Raw genomic sequence first — 23,286 nt, 5'->3', positions numbered from 1 at the left:
CAAGAATCTCCTCCCAGCCCTTCCTGTAGCTCACCTGCCTCTCTGAGCTGCTCTCCTCATGGAGCTCCTGAGACATCAGCTGTTCCTCCTCACGCTCCTCAAGTCACCCTTGGTGATGCTGTCTTGTTGACATGCATCGTTTTGTTGATGCTATCTGTGGTTTGGTGGTGGGCATCCACTCTTTGTACAAAGCCAGTCACCTCTTCCCTTTCATCCATTTATTCTGTCATGTTCATTAAATGCCTACACCATCTGTCAGGCACTCTTCCAACCCTGAGGCAGCAACAGTGAATATAGCAGACAGAAGTCCCTGGGACTTAGATTCTCATGCAAGAGTTGACCAGTTTTTCATCTCTGTTTTTATAGCTCAAAAGCAGCCATAGGCAATGCATAAACACACATGGCTGTGTTCTAATAAAACTTTATTTACAAAATGGTTTGCAGGAGGGAGGGATTTGACCTGTGGACTTCAGTTTTAGTGGATTAACACCATGTCCAATTTTTCTTTGGAAATACACGCTGCTCTTCTTTCATTTCATGTTGGATAGGTCTGAGTCCACTCCTCAGGGCTAGTGGTGGTCGTGTGACTCAGGCTCAGACAAAGTCATAGTGATTGTCTCAGGAATGGGTCCAAAGCCTGTGAACAGATGAGAAGTAATCTTGGTCCTTTTTCTGTAAGTGATGAAAAAGATATACTCCTTTTCTGTTGGGATTTCTAAGCAAATAGAGTAAATCCTCAGGGTCATCTTTGCCACAACACAGGGAGAACATGCATGAGAATGAAGCGATCTGGAAGGAAGGCAGAAGGAAGAATCCTCATGTAATCTTTGAGCACCCAGCATCAACCACGCAGCCATGAATGAGGCCACATGTGCCTTCCCTTGTACCTTTGGTTATTGGAGTCAATAAACATTCCTCCCTTCTCCATTTTTTCTTAATCCAATTGAATTGGGGTTCTGTCTTTTGGAACCAGAGTCTTGACTGATAGAAAACCCAAACCCATTCTTGAACACCCTTTCTCTTTATTCTACATACTTTCTCTGGGCAGTCTTATCTATGTCCATGAGGTTCTGCTATCACCTTTATGTAGATGACCTTCCTATCTTTATTTCAGGCCCTAACTTTACCACTGGATTCATATTATCTACTGCCTACTGAATGTTCCTACTGAGAAATCTTGCAAATATAACAACTCAAACTCAACTCATTATATAGCCTCACCCCTCCAAATGTTTTCTCCTATGTTTCATAATACTACTAAAAACAATAACACCAAATAAGCTATCACTGTGCAAGGCCCTCTAGTAGGCAACATATAATCATTTGTAGTCTTCCCAACTAACATGCAAGGCAGATAATATAAGCCCCACTATCAGATGAGGTAACTAAATCTCAAAGAGTCTAAACTCATTTGATTAGTAAGTGACTGAGTCACAATTTAACTTCAGGCCCAATCCTTGCTGCCTGCCTTCAACTCTACTATGTCAGGCTTGATGTCTTCTTGTTTGGTTAAGAGCACCCACCATTCAATCAGTCACACAAGTCAGTAACTCATATCCCTTTGGTCATTAGGGCCCGCTGACTCTTCTAGGCATCTCTCTGTCTTCCTCTCTCTACACAGCCTTTATCTTGGTCCAAGTTTTTATTCCTAAGGAAACACAATCTTCTAAATACTCCCTCTTTCCATTCCACTCCAGTGTACATTTCATTACATCATAAAGCCAAACCTAAAAGAACAAAAATAACAAGTCTCTACCTCTTGAGACTCCTCTGCTCAGAATAAAAACCAAGCACCTTAGCTTGAAGCCAAGTGCCTTTTCTTTTTGTTTTCTTTTAATAGCTTCATTGATAGAAATTGTATAAAAAAATACAATTATTGTGTATAATTTCACACATAATCATATATTTACATGCACATATACACATACACATATACGTATACATACACAACTTGGTAAGTTTGGACATAAGCATACACACATGAAACCATCACCACAATCAAGGTAGCAGACATACCTGTCACCTCCAAAAGTTTTCTTGTGTCCCTTTGTATGTCTGAGGTAAAGATATTTAATGTGAGGTCTATACTTTTACTTCGTGGCTCAGTGGTAAAGAATCTGCCTGCAAGGCAGGAGATGTGGGCTCGACCCCTGGGTCTTGAAGATCCCCTGGAGAAGGAAATGGCAACCCACTCCAGTACTCTTGCCTGGGAAATCCCACGGACAGAGCAGCCTGGTGGGCTACAGTCTATGGGGTCCCAAAGAGTCAGACACGACTGGATATAGCAACAGCAACAAACAGCTACGCTCTTAACAAATTTAAAAAATTTAAGTGCACAATACACTATTGTTAACTATGTTCAATTGGTAGAAAGTTTCAGTTAAACACAATGAATAGGTTCTAGAAATCTGTTGTGTAACATAATTAAGGCTGTGGTCTTTCCAGTAGTCATGTACGGGCATGAGAGTTGGACCATAAAAGAAGATGAGAGCTGAAGAAATGATGCTTTTGAACTGTGGTGCTGGGGAAGGCTCTTGAGGGTCCCTGGGACAACAGGGAGATAAAACCAGTCAATCCTAAAGGGAATCAATCCTGGATACGCATTGGAAGGACTGATGCTGAAGCTGAAGTGCCAATACTTTGGCCATCTGAGGGGAAGAGCCAACTCACTGGCAAAGACTTTGATGCTGGGAAAGATTGAAGGCAGAAGGAGAAGACAGCAACAGAGGATGAGATGGTTGGATGGCATCACCGATTCAATGGACATGAACTTGGGCAGACTCCAGAAGACGGTGTGAGACAGGGAGGACTGGAGTGCTGCAGTCCATGGGGTCACAAAGAGTCAAACACAACTTGGTGACTCAACAACAATACAAGGACATTTCAATCCAGCCCATGACCCACCTTTTTAATCTTTTTTCTGACCCACCATTTAATATATTCTTGATCTAAAGACTACTTTCAGGAAATAACAAGTTTAATCTGCTTTTCTAGAACTATTGAGACCACTTCAACTTGGAATGATACATCTGTTATCTAATTCTCCTAAATCCCTTCTCAAGCTCCAATTCTCCTGCAAAGTCCTCCTGAACACTTGAACTTACTCTCATCTCCACAGCTCCTGAACTTTATTTTTTCTTTCCTCTCATCTGGAAAGTTCTCTCTCTCTCTCTTTCTACTTTGAAACATCTTTTGAGTCTTGTCTTAGTTCATTTGCTAACACGTACATTATTTTTTAACTACATCTCATTTCCCTAACTAGGCAGTAAGTATCAAATATTTAGAGGCCAGGATTGTTTTTTTTCTTTTAATCTGGCCGTGATTCCAAACACATTTCTTATTATAATTCTTCTCAACGTTGTCTTTACTTTAGAATCTCCAACAGAGCTTTGCAAAAAAAAAATATAAACACCAGGTCCTGTGACCAGAGATTTGAATTTAACTGATCTCAGATCTTATTGTGAAGCTTTCCAGGTGATTCTACTGTGCAGACAGGATCAATAACTGTTCAGCACATCACAGATACTCAGAAAATAGTCAATGGTTATTTGATTGATTGAATTTAGACCAGACAAGGACCCAAATTTCTTAATTAATTACCCCGTTTATTTGGTTATCATCACACCTAATCCTGCAGACTTAATAAACACTGTCTAAGGATGAGAATGATAATGTTGTTAATGATGATGATGATGATGATGGTGATAAAAACCTGAAACGTATTCACTCTTGTGTTTCTAATCTCAGTAGCAGGACAGTTCCCTCATAAGAAATCAGGTCAGCCCCATTTTGATCTCTGCAAATTCTTTTCTTCTTTAATAGGTACCTTGTGGCCTCCTGGTCACTCCATACAGGACTCTTTGCAAGACAACATCAGTGGAGCAGACTCACTGGGAATAACCCAGTTCCTTCTCATCTCCAAGGCCACATTTTATAAAAAGCTTAGTTAATTTGTCATTTTGAGGAACTTTTGGGTACAACTAGTTCTTTTCTTAATAAGGCCTGGTTCCTAGGGAACGGACAGGGACACAGACTTTTAGTCTATGACCTAAAATGTGTTTGGAAGAAAAGGCATTTGCATCAATGGTTGTCACCAGTTGCTCAGAGGTATTTGCTAATGAGGCTAGTGTCAGGGCTCCATCCCCATACAGAGTAACAAAGTTTGCTTGTTCTGCGAAGTCCTCTCCTAACCTCACCCAGCATCTGTCAACTGTCCTTGGAGCATTCATACAGATGGTAAGAGGGTGTGGAGGATGGCTCATTGCTGCTGGATTGGAGGGAGCATCTTTTTTTTAATTGAAGCATAATTGCTTTACAATGTTGTGTTGGTTTCTGCCATACAACAACAGGAATCAGCTGTGAGTATGTACATGTCCCCTCCTTCCTGAGGCTCTCTCCCACCCCACCCCTCTAGGTCGTCCCAGAGCACAGGGCTGGGCTGCCTGTTGCACACAGCAGTTTCCCACTAGCTATCTATTTTACACATGGTAGTTTATGTACATCAATGCTACTCTCCCAACCCATCCCACCTGCTTCTTCCCCTGCTGTGTCCACAATTACGTTCTCTACACCTGCATCTCTATTCCTGCCCTGCAAATACATTTATCAGTGCCATTTTTCTACCTTCCATATATATGCATTAATATGTAATATTTGCTTTTCTCTTTCTGACTTACTTCACTCTGTATAACAGGCTCTAGGTTCACACACCTCAGTTCAACTAACTCACATTCATTCCTCTTTATGGCTGGGTAATATTTCACTGCATATGTGTACCACAACCTCTTTATCCATTCATCCGTCAGTAGACATCTAGGTTTCTTCCATGTGCTGGCTATTGTAAATAGTGCTGCAATGAACATTGGGGTACATGTGTCTTTTTGAATTATGGGTTTTTCAGGGTATTTGCACAGCAGTGAGGTTGTTGGGTCATATGGTAGTTTTACTCTGAGTTTTTTTAAGGAACCTCCATACTGTTCTCTATCTGTGAGGCAGCCCCACAGTTATAGCTAAGCACTCAGGACCTGGGGGCTGCTTTGACTATTTTATAGCATAATTGACTAATAACTTTTATCTTTTTTAGAAGTCAAATAAGATTTAAGATGCAAAAATCAGGCATATACTTTCTTTTCGTTTAGTCCAATTTCCTCTTAAAGTCAAAAGAAACCAAAGCAGGTCTGAGCAGATCAGAGACAGGGGGCCTTGGGTAACACTTATTTGGGAGACCACGGGACAGCAGGCCAGGGGATCAGAGTAGCATGGTGGTCAGGAGCATGAACTCTAGAGTCAGCCTACCTGTGTTCAAACCCCACACTGACCTTTGGCATGTGACTTCACTTCTCTAGGCTTCAATTTCCATATTTGTAAAATAGGACAGTAATAGTAATGGTAACAATCTTGGAATGTTCTAGGTCAGGTAGAGATGAATTGTGAGAACTAGAGCATTGAGGGAGCCTCTGTGACTGTTGTATGATAATGATGCTGACCCAGATCCTTGCTCCTTGCAGACTGGCCTCTGTTGAGCATAGTCCTCAATGAGGGGAATCAGCTTCCCACCTCATTGGCCAGTGGGGGTCCTACTGGTCCCCAACCCATAAGATAGACCATTTTAACCAGGATCCAGTCAAAGGTGCAGAATTCACACAAGGTCATCCAAACAGAAGCAGGTTTAATATGGGGAACTGGTGACACCAGTAATGCAAGAGCCAAGAAGCCAAGCAAAGGGCAGTGAGCTGAGCCAGAAATTAGCATCGGCAAGAAGTCGCTGCTATCTGAGGACTGGAAGGACATGAGAAAATATGGCTCTGCAGGTCCCAGAGGCCAGGCTTCCAGAGAGGGGCTAAAACCATACGGTGCTGATAGGACGTACCTGGGACACAGGAGTGAGGGACAGTCTGATGGAAGCTAAAGCCATGGATGCCTGCCAATGCAAGAGATGCAGGTTCAATCCCTGGGTCAGGAAGATCTCCTGGAGAAGGAAATGGCAACCCACTCCAATATTCTTGTCTGGGAAATCCCATGGACAGTGGAGCCTGGAGGTCTACAGTCCGTGGGGTCACAAAAGAGCCAGACATGATTTCGAGACTGAGAAACAGCAAAGCCTTGGGAGAGACAGGGCCACTGCTGTGTATGCTATAAAACAGAGAGAGAGATGGGAAAAAACACTCTGGCTTTTCTACTCCTCTCATTCCATCCAGCGAGCAAGGGAGTCTGGAAAATGTAGTTTCCTACACCAATTTGGGATACAGAATGCAGGCAATGGATGAGAGAGATGGGGAGTCGACAGGAGTATCGAGTTCCTAAGGCACTTGTCTCCCCTGGAGCCAGCACCGAATTTTGTCTCTTGAGTGAATTAAAATGCAAAGGGGCATTTCTCACCTGAGAAGTATCAGAGGGTCCTGGAACCACCACCCCCGGAGGTCCACACACCACCCCCAGAGCAGTTCTGTTGGGGTGGAATGCTGTAGAGAGTAGGAAGGAAAATGAGGCTGGGATTGAGGGAATTAAGTTTCCCTGTTTTCTTTAAATTTTTTCTGACAAGTGCTTTCGTTCTTTTTATTATTAGTTTGAAATTTTTCTTTCATGTTCTCTATACATCTTTGGAAGATTAATTTAAACCAAATCTGTCAGTTCCCAAGGGGCTAATCCACTTCTCTGACTGAACAAAGGACAATTATTATTTCTTATCAACAGAAAAGCACAGCTGTTTGAGTGAAAACCCCAAGAAGCTCCCTGCCTCCGTGGCAATCTGAGGGCTTGAGGCTTGGCTGAGGATCTCAGCACAGAGGTCTTGTGGGATTTTTAACATAGTTGGAAAGGAAGGAAGAAAGAGGATGGCTTTCGCCACACCAAGCCAAGACTTGAGGACCTTGGGTATTGCTCTCCCTTCACTGCCTCCCACTCCAGTTATGTGAAAAGAGCAGTTTCCCCTCAACCCAAGGGTAAATGCCTAATGAGGGAGAGGATTCTGCTGCAAGCAGAAGTGAGCCTTCCATCTTTGATACAAAGTTCACAAGCTGGGGTTTCTGGCAGAAGCGAAGTCATGGCAGAGGCTGCCTGGGTGCGCTGAGAGACCCAGCTAGTGCGAAGATGCACCAGGCTTTGTGCTCAGTCGCGCCTGGGTCTTTGTGACCTCATGGACTGCAGTCTGCCAAGCTCCTCTGTCCATGGAATTTTCCAGGCAGGAATACTGGAGTGGGTAGCCATTTCCTACTCCAGGGGATCTTCCAGACTTAAGGATCGAACCTGCATCTCTTGCGTCTCCTGCATTGGCATCTAGCTAGTGCTAGAGATGCCAAATAAGCAGAGAGATTGGGGAGTAGTGCCCTGGCTTTCCCCTCTTCCTGCCCTCCAATCCTGGCTTGCTTGCGTCCGTGTTCAGTCATGCCTGACTCTTTGCAACCCCATAGACTGTGACCCGCCAGGCTCCTCTGTCCATGGGATTTCCCAGGCAGGAATACTGGAGTACGTTGTCATTTCCTCCTCCAGGGGATCTTCCCAACCCAGGGATCCAGTCCACATTCCCTGTGTCTCCTGAACTGGCAGACAGATTCTTCACCACTGAGCTACCTGGGAAGCCTCCTCCAATTTTGGAGCTAGCATCAAAATGAAGATGTAAAAATGACACAGTCTCAGAGCTAGAATGTCAGCCTCCTGACAAATGTCTCCTCCCTTACACATCCCGCCCCCTCCCCTCCCCTCTCACAGACCCCAGATGCTGTTAGGATCTGCCCGGTGCCAGGAAGCCCGTGGTCCTTCCATCCCCACAGTCTCCGGCCCAAGTGTTCCTCTTCTTCCCGCCTCTGAGCCAGATCTGTGCCCCGACGCCCAAAGGAAGAAGGACTCAGTCTGCTTCCCTGACAGCCCCTCAGGCCTCCCCCGTCTCTCAAGTATTGCCTCTTCTGGATAGAGGGCCTGTTCTTCTCATACCAAAGCACTACTTTCAGCTTTTGGTTTTATGTTTGCTGCTAACTCTCTGAGCCAGGTTTATCCAAAATGTGTCACAGTGTAGGAACTGGTATTCCCTGAAGGAAAATAGAAGTCTGTGGCCAAATAAGCTTGAAAATGCTGGATTAATCGACTTTGGGGTCACTATTGGTGCCACGTCCCTGACTGTCCAGTGAACGTGGCTCAGGTTCCATGGTCGGAACCTGCATTTCTGTTCCTAAAGGCTTTGTATGACCCTCAGAGTCCACTCTGCTCACCCAAGCCAAGCAAGAAGTGGCAAGACATGGGCACACCCGAGGAGCAGCCTCCATGGAGGTGGTGTGTGACCACCCAGATCTCCCACCCCGCCCTTTCATGGGGGGCAGCAGACCCGTGCCCTCACTGCAAAGCTCCCCAGTAGGATCAAGCTTTAGTCACAGGGTCGCTGGCCCTGCAACTCATCCTTAGCTGTCTCACTTCCCTGCCTTCATTCCCTATCTATTAGGAATCAGGAAACTTTTTTTTTTAGCACTTTAAAAAACAACAACAACAACAAAAACAAAACTTTGTTCTTTTCCCTTTTCCCTTTTTTTTGGTTGTGTTGGGTCTTGGTTGTGACATGGAGGATCTTTGTTGCATCCTGTGGCGTCTTTCATTGTGGCGCATGGGCTTCAGTAGTTGGAGCACGCCAGCTCTCTAGCTGTGGCCCATGGGCTCCAGAGCGCACAGGCTCGGCAGCTGTGGCTCACAGGCTTAGCTGCCTGCCCTCACAACATGTGGGATCTTAGTTCACTGCCCAGGCATGGAAACCATGTACCCTGCATTGGAAGGCAGATTCTGAACACTGGAACACCAGGGAAGTCTCTGGAATCAGGAAACTTTATCTCAGTCAGGGCTCTTGAAACGGCAACAAAGACACAGCCAAGATGCATGTTAACTCTCCAACCAAGGGCCATAGTCCAAAGCCTTCTCAAATATCTTTGACCGAGGAACCCTTCTCTGACAGTTTATCTTGGAGAGTGAGGGTTCTAGAGAAGTCTTTGGGAAGCACTGTGGTAGCTCCTGCGCAGGACGTTCACCTGTCACAGAATTGTGTCGAGGAAAGAAGTCAGGGATGAGCTGGATGATCTGTATGAGAGGCAGGAGAGATGTTAGTGAGGGAATATTTGGCCTCCCAGAAACACCTGGGCTTAGGACTGCTCAGGGACAGAACCCTCCCAAAGGTCCAGGCTGCCTGGAAGTTCTGACATGGGCGTTAATCTGCTGTTACAGGGCCTGCTTGGAATTCCTGCTCTCCTATATCAAGGACAGGGCGTGGATTAGGCTAATTCCTAGAGGATTCACACTTCACAAAGAATATTTTGCTGCCTGGGAGGGAACAAACCGTCCTGCCCTGTTCCTACCTGTAAGGAAATGGTACCAATCTCCTTCCAGCTGTGAGGTAGAGAGGCAGAGACACCCCAGGACTGGGCAATTATGTCAGGAAACTCAACATTTGAGATGAATGGAAAATAGCTGGGGAGGAATTTTTCCAACAACTTGACTTGAGCAGGATTGAGTCTGGGACTGAGAGGCATTCAAGCGATGCGGAACCTGCAGTGTTATCAAATAGGATCATTTTATAGTTGGAAAATCTAAGGTGTGCCCTACCAGCAAAGCATAGGCATTTAACAATGTTAGTGGAAAATGCAGAAGGTGGGAGGGGGGAAATCAACCACGAAATGCTGGGTCAAACCTATGTTTGGAGTCCAGAGCATCACAGAGGCACAGGGAGACCCTCCAAGTTTTGGCGAGGACTGGGAAATTTTATTTTGCTCTAGGAGGACATGGGATGTCCTCTCTGGGACACCCCAGAGCACTGACCCAGGAAATCTCTGTGATGGTCCACAGCAGACAGGAAATTCTGTCTGAACCTGCACACAGATCTTTAGCCCTCTGCTTGGCATTTGCTTCATGTTTGGCATTTGGTGGTCTGTTATATATGTGATGGGATATAATTTTAGAAGAGAATGTTCTGAATCTTTCCTGATCCCCTACCCACTCATGAACATTCTGGCTAGGCCTGCTCCCCACCCTCCAAGAAGGACACTGCTTAGCAGACCAGCTCTTCAGAATTGGAAGCACAGAATCTGGAGAAAGGAAGAGAGAGAGAAGTACAAGAGGTCTGGGAGGCAGAATTTAGAGGGGGAGTTTTCCGGGGTGGCTTGGGAGAAATAAGATCAGAGCTGCTGCAGTGCATGAGCAAAATGAATGAGAGAGAAAACAGGAATGTGTTAAGAATGGCTGCGGTTTTTTGTGTCCTCTTTGGTGTCTGAAAAATATAAACCACGCATAGGAGTGCTTGCTTTGACATTACTCTTGATTGTGGAGCCTCTTGAACTCTAAACCCACCTTGGGACGGGGTTTTGTGGGTCACAGCATAAAGCACTGCATAGATGCACATCCAGACCCTGAGACTTTAAACAAATCCACTCACCTACAAAATGTATGGCTAACAATCAATAAAAACAGGCATTGGGACTTCCAGCCCAGTTCTCAGCAAAGTGTCAGGAAATCTTTTCTTCCAATCCTGGTCCTCACTGTTTACCAGGTTTTTTTTTTTTCCTACTTCTGACTTTCCAGTAGTTCTCCCATTTTTGGCCCTGTGCGTCCTCCTTGAACTTGAGCACAGAAGTAGACATCCCTGGTATGGATCCTTGCTGTCCTTAGGAAACAGTTTTTTCTCTTTCTGGTTCTTTCCTATCCTAAGCCTCCAGCCTGAGCACAGCCCAGCCTTCCTCCAGTCCCTAGACCACCCTGATGCCTGATATTAATTGGGCTGGCTCTGCACCCCACCAGCACTTTTGGTGATGTAGAACATGTCCATTTCCCCTTAAACTGTACCTTCCCATTTATGCCCTATCAGCATGGTGTCCTCCCCACTTGCCAGGCCTACATCTCTTCCAGAGCAAGGGCTTACCAAGTTTTTGCTGATTCCCAGTCACAGAACCAGCTTCAGGTCTCAGCCTGGGAGAAACATCAATATAAGAACAAAGGTATTTGGAATTTACCATGGTGACACATGAGTTAACAGAAGTTCCAGAACACCAGAGAGGCTCCTGGATAAACTAGAAATCACAGGAAACAGGGCTGCTATTTTCTGGCCAATAGCCAAGCACTGATGATTTAACAATAGCAGTTCACAGCACCTCCCTGACTTTTCCACACTGAGTCATGGTCCTTCTTTGCTTATAAAGATCAGTCCTCTCCTGGCTCAGCTGCTTTCTCCCAGCTGGGCTGCACTTTTCCCAGGCCCCTAGAATCCTGCCTTGTGTAGCCCTCTCTGCCCCCCTCCTCCTCCTCATTAGACCTAGAATCTGGAATCTGATAGAACCCAAACTTCTGTAGGTCTGTGATGGAATCTTGAGTTGTTTTTTAATTAGACTGTATTTTTTACTCTTTTTATTTACTTTTTCACATTTTATTTTTCTTCCATATCTACTATGGGACAAGCCTCTGCTGGGCTCTGGGAATACAGTGGCAGTCCTGACATTAAGCGGTCCCAACACATTGAGGAAGACAGTCAAGAAATTGAAGTTTTTTGAAAATGCTATTGTGATGGGGCTGGTATATTTCACATGTAGAGGAGGGCTACCCAACCTCACCTCTACAGGTAGAAGCTAAAATTCCCACTGCTTTTCCTTCATCAGATGAGGGAGAGGGACACCATTGTGGGAAAGTCACCAACCCACACGGCACAGCCTGAGATCCCATTGCCCTGCTCCCAGTAAGACACAGGAAACTATGAAGCCTGAAGCCTTTGAAACACTCCTGCTACATCCATCTTTCCTTGGAAAAGCTGCCCAGATCTGACTGGTCCCTGGCCTTCTTCCCCATTCTGGTACCAACACTTCCAAGAGAGCCCCATCTTCAGGCAGGTGCCAGGACCCCAAGGAGCAATGATTCTCTGCTGTCCCCCTCAACACCCCTGCCTTCCTCTGGTGGAACCCTGCCCCCAGGGAACCCACTCTGCACACAGTTGCAAAATCTAATTTTGCAGCATCATGCTCTTCACGTTCTTGACTTCCAGCTTTTCCTCTGCTCTCGCCCTCATCCTCCTTTCTGGTGCCAATCTCTTGAATCCTGCCATGCTTTCGTGTTTCACTTTAATCAGATAGCTCATCTCTGGGGCTGCCGTCACCAAGGGCTTCCAACAAGTAGCTCCTTTTCTGTGTCTTCCCACATCCCTGCCCCCCAACACCTCTGACTGTGCTCTGCATCTTTCTTTGTTGTTGTTGTTCTCACTTGGACTCATTCATGAAAGTCATTTTAATTTGTTTTCTGCTTGAGTCTATTAATACAAGGCATTTCCATTCTACTGCCCTCATTAATTTTTTTGTGCTGCTGACTTTGACCCAGTAGATATACAGCAATCCACACATGGTAGCTTTGCAGAAGGGAGAGGGGAGAGGCTCAGCTTAGCGGTTGGAGTTTGCGTTGCCTCTGCTGATCTGCTTTCTTCATGACCTGCCTAGTGCAGGTGATAGTTTTCATGTACATGGGTTTCTCTTCCCAACTATGAGCTCCCCTCGGCTGCAGCTTCCTTCTGTATCTTCTCTGCATTAGTGACAGCCCAGAGGCCTGCCTGCCTGGCTGGTCAAGCCCTCCACTCCCACCTTCTCCCTGTTCGCTCTCCCAGACATTCACGATCTGGGCAGAGAAAGACCAGAGCCCTCAGCCCTGTTACACACAGGAGCTCTGACCCCTGCCCCCAACCCGCAGGATCGTGGTCCCTCCATCATGTACTTGCCTCCCCCCTCAGCTCAGAAAGAATTCAGGGAAAACTTAAACTCCCTTGGACAATGAGGATATTTCCTGGGGGTGGGGGGTGGGTGTGGGAAATAATGTCATCTGGGTTTGAGCTGAAACACTACCTAGCTCATCAGAGGATGGTGGCTAGCACAGATCTGCTCCTCCTAATGTCAGAGGGAGGGATAAGGGGTTGGAGGGTGAGGGTGGAGATGAGCAGTTCTGAGAGGGTGGGCGGGTGCCATATGCGTGCATGTGTGCCTGTGTGTGTGAGACAGTTGCAGAGAAACAGAAGCACACCCCTCCAGGGAGCATGGTAGAGTGAAAGAGCTGAGAAGATTAAGCCACCAGACCTCAAGTTGCTTTCAGGCAAACTTCTCTTTCCTCTGAGTCTCCATCTCCCCTGCAGTTAGATGAACAGCTGGAGCTGTGTGGTTTCCAAAGTTCTTCCAACCCTGAGCGTCCATGTTTCTGTGAATGAACCCTGACATGAGATTTATCTGACCAAAAGCAATTTATTTCAACTTTTTATGCTTTGGGTTTTTAAAAAAAATTCTGTCTGTGTGCTAAGTAACTTCATTTGTGTCCAACCCTTTGCGACCCTATAAGCTGTAGCCTGCCAGGCTCCTCTGTCCACGGGATTCTCCAGGCAAGAATATTGGAGTGGGTTGCCATGCCCTTCTCCAGGGGATCTTCCCAACCCAGGGATTGAACCTGAGTCTCTTAAGTCTCCTGCATTAGCAGTCAAGTTCTTTACCACTAGCACCAACTGTGAAGTCTTTTAAAATTCTAAATGAAGAATAATAATTCCAATTCAGGAAAACTGTTGTGATGATAAAAGCAGATTAAAATATAAAATCATTGGAAAAACTCAATGGTACTTTTAAAATGTAAGATCCTTGAGCAAGTAACTTCATTTCCCTGTGCCCTAGTGAAGCATGGATCCCAACATCACTTATGAGAAGTGAGTGGGGTCATCTCACAAAAGTTGCCAAACTTTTGTGGGGTTTGGCACATGGCAGGCTCTAAACAAATCTGTTCTTAGTTCTGTGCTTCATGAGGCTTATGGGACAGTGTAATAGAGCAGGGGACCCCCTGGGATTGACTTGTAGGAAGAGGCTTTGTGCAGGACAGGCTTGGGCCTGAAAGAACATCTGGCTCCCCATCTAGCCTTCTTGTGAGGGTCCTTCTCCCCATTCAAGCCCACAATACATTATGGCTCTTCCAGGATGGGGATATTTGGGTACTTTGGGGTCAGCACCCCATCAACAGCAAAGCCCCAACAGAGACTGTGCTATTCAAAAGAGATGAGAAACACCCAGAGCACATGATAACATCTTCCCCATCTCTCAGTTCTTCTTTCTTCTGTATTGGTTTCATTCTCAGGCAGACGCGCTCCCTGGGATATCAAAACTGACGTCTGGAAGCAGAAAGTTAAAGAGGTCTGTGGCTCTCTCACCACCATTCAAGGAGAGTCCCCGGGTTCAGCCTTGAAAAAGTGAAAGTGTTAGTCATTCATTCCTGTCTGACTCTTTGCAACCCCTTGGAGCCCTACCAGGCTCCTCTGTCTATTGAATTCTCTAGGCAAGGATATTGGAGTGGATATACCTTTCCTTTCTCCAGGGGATCTTCCAAACTGAGAGATCAAACCCAGGTCTCCTGCGTTGCAGGCAGATTCCTTACTGTCTGACCCACCTTCAGTTCAGTTCAGTTCAGTTCAGTTGCTCAGTCGTGTCCGACTCTCTGCGACCCCATGAATTGCAGCATGCCAGGTTTCCCTGTCCATCACCAACTCCCAGAGTTTACTCAAACTCATGCCCATTGAGTCGGTGATGCCATCTATCCATCTCATCCTCTGTCGCCCCCTTCTCCTCCTGCCCCCAATCCCTCCCAGCATCAGGGTCTTTTCCAATGAGTCAGCTCTTTGCATGAGGTGGCCAAAGTACTGGAGTTTCAGCTTCAGCATCAGTCCTTCCAATGAACACCCAGGACTGTATATTGTCACCCTGCTTATTTAACTTATATGCAGAGTACATCATGAGAAACGCTGGGCTGGAGGAAGCACAAGCTGGAATCAAGATTGCCAGGAGGAATATCAATAACCTCAGGTATGCAGATGACACCACCCTTATGGCAGAGAGTGAAGAGGAACTAAAAAGCCTCTTGATGAAAGTGAAAGAGGAGAGTGAAAAAGTTGGCTTAAAGCTTAACATTCAGAAAACTAAGATCATGGCATCTGGTCCCATCACCTCATGGGAAATAGATGGGGAGACAGTGGAAACAGTGTCAGACTTAATTTTTGGGGGCTCCAAAATCACTGTGGATGGTGACTGCAGCCATGAAATTAAAAGACACTTACTCCTTGGAAGAAAAGTTATGACCAACCTAGATAACATATTAAAAAGCAGAGACATTACTTTGCCGACAAAGGTCCATCTGGTCAAGGCTATGGTTTTTCCAGTGGTCATGTATAGATGTGAGAGTTGGACTGTGAAGAAAGCTGAGCGCAAAAAAATTGATGATTTTGAACTGTGGTGTTGGAGAAGACTCTTGAGAGTCCCTTGGACTGCAAGGAGATCCAACCAGTCCATCCTAAAGGAGATCAGTCCTGACCCACATTAGTTCTAGCTAAAAAGTCCTGGGTTTGACTCTCACTGACCTGGCCTGGGGTCACATGCCCACCCTAGACCTCTCATAACACCACAGAGGTGTAACTCACTGGTTGGCCCACCCTGAGACACAGTTGGTGAGTCAGCATCATCTGAACTGCCTAGGAGCTGGGTTAAGAATAAAGTGGGTAGTGGTCACCCCAGAAGGGCTGAGATCTTGGAAATGATGGTTTTGGGTTTGAGCTGAGATTTCTTTGACCTTCTGTCTCAGGTAGGCTTTCCCAGAAACAGACCCAGAGATAAGGATTTGTATGAGAGTAATTTATCAAGGAAGACTATACTGGTCTTCCCTGGTGGCTCAGTGATAAAGAGCTCAACTACCAATGCAAGAGATGTGGGTTCAGTCCCTAGGTTGGGAAGATCCCCTGGAGAAGGAAATGGGTACCCACTCCAGTATTCTTGCCTGGAAAATCCCATGGACTGAGGAGCCTGGCGGGCTACAGTCCATGGGGTCATGAAAAGTAAGACACCACTTGGTGAATGAGCACATACACACACAATTTATCAAGGAAGTGCCCCCAGGGCACATCTGTAAGGGCAGAGGGAAAGCAGGACAACAAAGAGGAGAAGTCAGATTCTGGCCATGTCCTGGGTAGGCTCCCATCAACCTGATCCCACATAGGACCCTGCAAGCATGAGTTCCACTTCCAAAGAGCTCCACCCTGAGACTAGGGGGCTGGCCTCTGATCAGTTCAGAGCTTCCATTAACCTGGAAGACTGTAAACTTCCAGGCTCTTCTGCGTTTCCTTGTGTGAGCTCAGTGACTCCAGCAGCCCAGGGTGGAAGGAAGAGGAAACGGTAGAGCCCTCGGGAAGCAAGAGCTGGCTGAAGCATCCCCTGACCAGAGGGATCCAGGCAGGGCGCCAACAGCGCTTCCTAGAAGGCCAGGGTCCAGGCTCATTTTTCTCCCTTCACGCCCTGTCCTTCACTTTGTCAGTCCAGATAGTAACACGTTGCCTTTGCGGAGAATGAGGACACTTGGCTCTAAAATCCCTACATCAGAGAATACTGAGGAATTTGATTAGTGTTGAAGCACCATGATGACCACTTACCAAAGAAGCCCTTCGGTTGCCAAGCCAAGCATGCTCTCTGCACAGAGTGGTCTCATCATTTTCTAAATGATCCTGCCGTGCAGATCACCTCAGACTTAGCTGCTGCAGAAGCAAAGAGACATGCAGTGGAAATGGATGTGCCAGAGGAAACTTGGCTTCCCTTCTACTATGTGCCAAGGAGAGAGCTTCCGGTGGGCGGGCAGCCTGCTTGTTACACCGGCTGGTGAATGTGAGCCTTGCCTGTCACTGGCAGTTTGTCCCCAGGACATGCCTCCTGACCTGGGGAGGGGGTGATATGGCGGAACCAAACCACTCTGTCTCCCATGGCTTGTTGGCTCCACGGCAGTGGGACTGTCCAAGGCCTGCTCTCCTTGGCCAGACTCCCTGGATTGCTAATGAGCTATTTCCAGCACCTGCCCTAATTGTTTCCACAACAAACTGTTCTCCACCACCAGTTACATCCCAGCCATTGGTGGTCTCCAACTGTGTTTGGAGATGCAGACAGTGAAGTACCTGAAAATTTTTCAACCAGTCTTCAGCCCTAGTTAGGCAGTCACCTGCTGTCATCTGACAAGGTGAATGCTCACCTCATGTGTTTGAATGACTTTCCCAACCAGGAACACCCTTCCCAATCCCCCGCCTTCAGGGACCCTACTTGTCCTGCCGGGACTTGTTAGTTGTTCCCAAAATCGTTCTCACCTCTTCCGACATTCATTTCCCTCCTCCTTTTTATATAGAAAGTGAAAGCGTTAGTCTCTCAGTCTTTTGTGACTCCTTGAAACCCCATGCACTGTGGTCCGCAGTGCTCCTGTCCATGGGATTTTTTCAGGCAAGAATACTGGAATGGGTTGCCATTTCCTCCTCTAGGGGATCTTCTTGACCCAGGGATCAAACTCACTTCTACATCTCCTGCATTGCAGGTAGATTCTTTACCACTGAGCCCCTGGTACAAATTTCTCATTAAAAGAAATTCAAGGCCACTGTGTGTTGCTTGCTCGATCGTGTCTGACTCTTTGCAGCCCCATGGAGTGTAGCCCACCAGGCTCCTCCGTCCATGGGATTTTGAGTTGCCATTTCCTTCTCCAGGGGATGTTCCTGACCCATGGATTGAACTTGAGTCTCCTGCGTTGCAGGCAGATTCTTGACCATCTGAGCCACCAGGGAAGCCTTCACACTTACTAGGTTGGCCTTTAAAAGGAATGAAATCCTGACACATGCCTTGGAGACATTATGCTAAAAGAAATGATCCAGTCACAAAAAGACAAACACTATATAAATCTGCTTACGTGAGGTGTCCAGAGCAGTCAAATTCATGGAGACAGAAAGTAGAATAGTGGTTACCAGGGGCTGGGGGAGGGTGGAATTGGAGGTATTATTAATGGGTATGGAGTTTCAGTTTGGAAGGATGAAAAAGATCTGAGGCTGTGTGGGTGGTGATGGTTGCACAACAATGTAAATGTACTTAACGCCACTGAATTGTTCACTTGAAAATGGTTAAAGTGGTAGATTTTACATTATACATACTTTAACATAATAAAAATATTTTAAAGAAATATAAAACAATTGCCATAAACCAAATTTGCCAGAGGCTCCTGGAGCTGAGGGTAAAGATCAACCTGGCTGCCTCCGTGTTTCGTGCTGAAACCGTGGAAACAACCTGGGTCTGGCCCTTTAATGCCAGTCCCACAGAGGGAAAGTCTTTCAGCAGAAGCTGTGAACATGCACACTGGGAAGTCAGGCAGACCCTCTCTGTGGAAATCAGCATGTATTTGAAGGTTTTAGTGCCCGATTTAGCCTCACCCAGAGGTGACCTTCTACACAGGGCCAAAAGAAAAGTGATTTCTTTGATCGTCCATCTGACCACAAACTGACCTCCTGCGCTTTTCAATTCATTTTAAATCACACTGTTCTGGCCAAAGTGATTCCACCTCTTAGCAAAGAATATTTCACATTTTGACCAGTAATTCTGGGCCAATTTCAGACTTGTTCACTTGAATAGCAAGAATAAAATCTGTGAGTTCCTTCTGGGTCTTTCTACTCTCAGGCAGCAGGGAAGGAAATAGTCGTAAGTGGCATGGGTCATTGGCAGAAGAAGAGAACTGGAAAGTCCTCCTTGCTTAGATGTGAACTAGTGCCCATTTGGGCCACATCTAAGGTTAGAGGAAGACAGGTGTGACCCCAGGTCAGGGACCTGAATTCGCTTTCCTTGGGTCAGACTCAGCGTCTTCCCAGAGAGAAAGACCTCTTTGTCTTCTGCATTGTTTATGATGTTTTTGGCTGCAAATAACCACAACTTATCTCTAGCTGAGGAAAATTCAGCCTCTCACATGACAAAGAGAAGGGGGTGATTGCAGGGTCAGCAAACCAGCTGCTCAGCGTCGTAAGCAAGGACTTATTCTTTGTCCATCTCCCCACTTCCTGCGTTGGCACAAGACGGCTGCGGCAGCTCCAGATGCCATGCACACACCAGGCCATGGGAAAGAATAATTTCCAGAACCCAGCCCACACCCTCAGTTGATTTTACATTGGCCTGAATTGCATCACACACCAATGCCTAAACCAGGAGTCAGCAAACTTTTTCTGTAAAGGGCCAAGAAAATAAATATTTCTGGCTTTGAGGACATGTGTTTGGTTGTACTCAGCTCTACCAAAAAGCAGCCATCAGTAATGCATTAATAAGTGACAATGGCTTTGTTATGAAAAAACTTTATTGATAAAAACAGACAGACTGGACTTTCCTAGTGGTCCAGTGGTGAAGACATCGTGTTTCCACTGCAGGGGCACGAGTTTGATCCCTAGTCAGGGAAACTAAGATCCTGCATGCCACATGGCAAGGCCAAAAAAAAAAAAAAAAACCCTTAAAACAAAACACAGGCAAGTTGGATTTGGCCTATGAGCTGTAGTTTACCCATCCATGCTCTAGACTGACCATTCTGAAACATATCACAGGCAATTTGTTGTTATTTTATAATAATACTTGTAAGCGGCTTATCCTATTCTTTGCTGGCATCTAACAGAAGATATTGGAGAAGTTCTAATTCATAACATTGAATGTATGATCATCTAATAGGCATTTTAACAGAACACAGCAAAACTGGGACACCAAATGAAATAAAAATTTCAAAGAATTTCTTACTTTCTAATGAGCATCAAAGTAGACAGTAAGGGAAAACTCAGAATTCCATTAAACCTTGTTCTGTACTTACTTTGTGGCTTACTTTACAAATTAACATTTACAAAACATCTAGAGCTCACTATAATCCCCTTGGAAGTCCAAATTCTATTCTCCAGAAGCTATTTTCATATCTCCTTTTTATTCTTCCTGTATTGAAAGTCAAGACTGAAAAGAATTCAGTCTAAACCCCCAAATTTTATAGATAAGGGAATGGAGGCTCAAAAAGGGCAAGCTACTTTCCCCAGATCACACAGCCCCTCAGTGCCAAAATAAAGACCCAAAGCCAGGCTGTGGTAGATTGTAATATTGTTCAAAATATCTGCTGTCCCTCCCAAGAGGTGGAATCTACAAATTCCTGCAAGGAAAAATTTGACAGTTGCCTTGGCATGCCCCTCCCTGGAGCCAGAGTACATAACCCACCTCCTTGCTGAACTCTGGACTGGCCAAGTGACTTGCTGTCCATGAAAGTGCAAGTGAAAGTGAAGTCGCTTAGTCGTGTCTGACTCGTTGTGACTCCGTGGACTATAGCCCACCAGGCTCCTCCATTCATGGGATTCTCCAGGCAAGAATACTGGAGTGGGTTGCCATGCCCTCCTCCAGGGGATCTTCCCGACCCCGGGACCGAACCCAGGTCTCCCGCATCACAGGCAGACGCTTTAACCTCTGAGCGGGCCCATGGCACTTCTGATTATTCCTCCAGCCTGGGCTTCAGGGTGAAGAAGATAAGTAGTGCCAATACAGCTGACCTGGGAAAGACATGTCATGTGAGTGCAAAATAAACCTCTGTAATGTGAGGCTGTTTGTTACAACAGCTTAACTGAGCCTAATCCTGACCAACACACAGGCTTCACAACTCTGAACACTGGGCTCTTCCTCACCTGGAGAGTCTCAGGTTTCCAGCGGTGCTGCTCAGAATTGTTGCTGTTCAGTCCCTCAGTCATGCCCGACTCTGTGACCCCCTGGACTGCAGCACCTCAGGCTTCCTTGTCCTTCACTGTCTCCCAGAGTTTGCTCAAATTCATGTCCACTGAATCAGTGATACCATCCTACCATCTCATCGTCTGTCATCTGCTTCTCCTCCTGCCTTCAATCTTTCCCAGCATCAGGGTCTTTTCCAATGAGTCAGCTCTTCATATCAGGTGGCCAAAGTACTGGACCTTCAGCTTCAGCATCAATCCTTCCAATGAATATTCAGGGTTGATTTTGTTGAGGATTGACTGGTTTAATATCCTTGCAGTCCAAGGGACTCTCAAGAGTCTCCTCCAACACCACAGTTCATAAGCATCAATTCTTCGGCGTTCAGCCTTCTTTATGGTCCAACTCTCACACCCATACATGACTACTGGAAAAACCATATCTTTAACTCTACTGAACTTTGTTGGCAAAGTGATGCCTCTGCTTTTTGATATGCTGTCTAGGTTTGTCATAGCTTTCCTCCCAAGCAGTAAGCGTCTTTTAATTTCATGACTGTAGTCACTATCTGCAGTGATTTTGGAGCCCAAGAAAAGAAAGTCTATCACTGTTTCCATTGTTTCCACATCTATTTGCCATGAAGATATAGAACCAGGTGCCATAATCTTGGTTTTTTGAAAACTGAGTTTTAAGTCAACTTTTTCACTCTCCTTTTTCATCTTCATTAAGAGGATCTCTAGTTCCTCTTTGCTTTCTGCCATTACTGTGGTATCATCTGCATATCAGAGGTTATTGATATCTCTCCTGGCAATCTTGATTCCAGCTTGAACTTCATCAAGCCAAGCATTTCGCAGATGTACTCTGCATAGAATTTAAACAAACAGGTTGACAATGTACCGCCCTGACCTACTCCTTTCCAAATTTTGAACCAGTCCATTTTTCCATGTCTGGTTCTAACTGTTGCTTCTTGACCTGCACACAGGTTTCTCAAGAGGCAGGAAAGGTGGTCTGGTATTCTGATTTCTTTAATATTTTTCACAGTTTGTTGTGATCCATACAGTAATAGGATTTAGCATAGTCAATGAAGCATAAGTCGAGGCTTTTCTGGAATTCCCTTGTTTTTTCTATGATCCAATGGATGTTTGTAATTTGGTCTCTGATTCCTCTGCCTACAAGCTCTAAAACCCAGCTTGTATATCTGGAAGTTCTTAGTTCATGTACTGCTAAAGCCTGTTTTGAAGGATTTTGAGCATTGCCTTGCTAGCATTTGAAATGAGTGCAACTGTGTGGTAGTTTGAACATTCTTTAGCATTTCCCTTCTTTGGAATTGGAAAGAAAACTAACCTTTTCCAGTCCTGTAGCCACTGCTAGGTTTTTCAAATTTGCTGGCATATTGCATATGGAACTTTTATAGCATCATCTTTTAGGATTTGAAGTAGCTCAGCTGGAATTCCATCATCTCCACTAGCTTTGTTTGTAGTAATGCTTCTTAAGGCCCACTTAACGTCACACTCCAGGATGTCTGGCTCTAGGTGAGTGATCACACCATCGTGGTTATCCAAGTCATTAAGACCTTTTTTGTACAGTTCTTCTGTGTATTCTTTCCACCTCTTCCTGATATTTTCTGCTTCTGTTAGGTCCATACCATTTCTGTCCTTTATTGTGCCCACCATCTTTGCATGAAATTGTCCCTTGATATCTCTAATTTCTTGAATGGATCTCTATTCTTTTCTGTTCTATTGTTTTATTCTATTTCTTTGCATTTTTTCACTTAAGAAGGCTTTCCTATCTCTTCTTGCTATTCTTTGGAGTTCTGCATTCAGATAGGTATATCTGTCCTTTTTTTCTCTGACTTTCACTTCTCTTCTTTTCTCAGCTTTTTGTAAGCCCTCCTCAGACAACCGTTTTGCCTTATTGTATTTCTTTTTCTTGGGAATGGTTTTGGCCACCACTTCCTATACAACGTAATGAATTTCTGTCCATAGTTCTTCAGACACTTTCATCTATCAGATCTAATCCTTTGAATCTAATTGTCACTTCCACTGTATAGTCATAAGGGACTTGATTTAGGTCTTACCTGAATGGCTTAGTGGTTTTTCCAACTTTCTTCAATTTAAGTCTGAATTTTGCAATAAGGGGTTCATGATCTGAGCCACAGTCAGCTCCTGGTTTTGTTTTTGCTGACTGTATAGAGCTTCTCCATCTTTGGCTGCAAAGAAAATAATCAATCTGATTTCAGTATTGATCATTTGGTGATGTCCATGTGTAGAGTCATCTCTTCTGTTATTGGAAGAGGGTGTTTGCTATGACCAGTTTCTTTTCTTGGCAAAATTCTGTTTGTACTCCAAGGTCAAACTTGCCTGTTACTCCAGGTATCTCTTGACTTCCTACTTTTGCATTCCAGTCCCCTATGATGAAAAGGACATCTTTTTTGGGTGTTAGTTCTAGTAGTCTTGTAGGTCTTCACTGAACTCCTCAACCTCATCTTCTTTGGCATTAGTGGTTGGGGCATAGACTTGGATTACTGTGATAATGAATGGTTTGCCTTGGAAGTGAACAGAGATCATTCAGTCGTTTTTGAGATTGCACCCAAGTATTGCATTTCAGACTCTTTTGTTGACTATCAGGGTGACTCCATTTCTTCTAGGGGATTCTTGCCCACAGTAGTAGACATAATGGTCATCTGAATTAAATTCGCTCATTCCGGTCCATTTTAGTTCATTGATTACTAAAATGTCGATGTTCACTCTTGCCATCTCCTGTT

This window comes from Odocoileus virginianus, chromosome 20 (genome assembly GCF_023699985.2).
Source record: "Odocoileus virginianus isolate 20LAN1187 ecotype Illinois chromosome 20, Ovbor_1.2, whole genome shotgun sequence".
NCBI lineage: Eukaryota > Metazoa > Chordata > Mammalia > Artiodactyla > Cervidae > Odocoileus > Odocoileus virginianus.
This window is presented reverse-complemented; position numbering follows the sequence as displayed.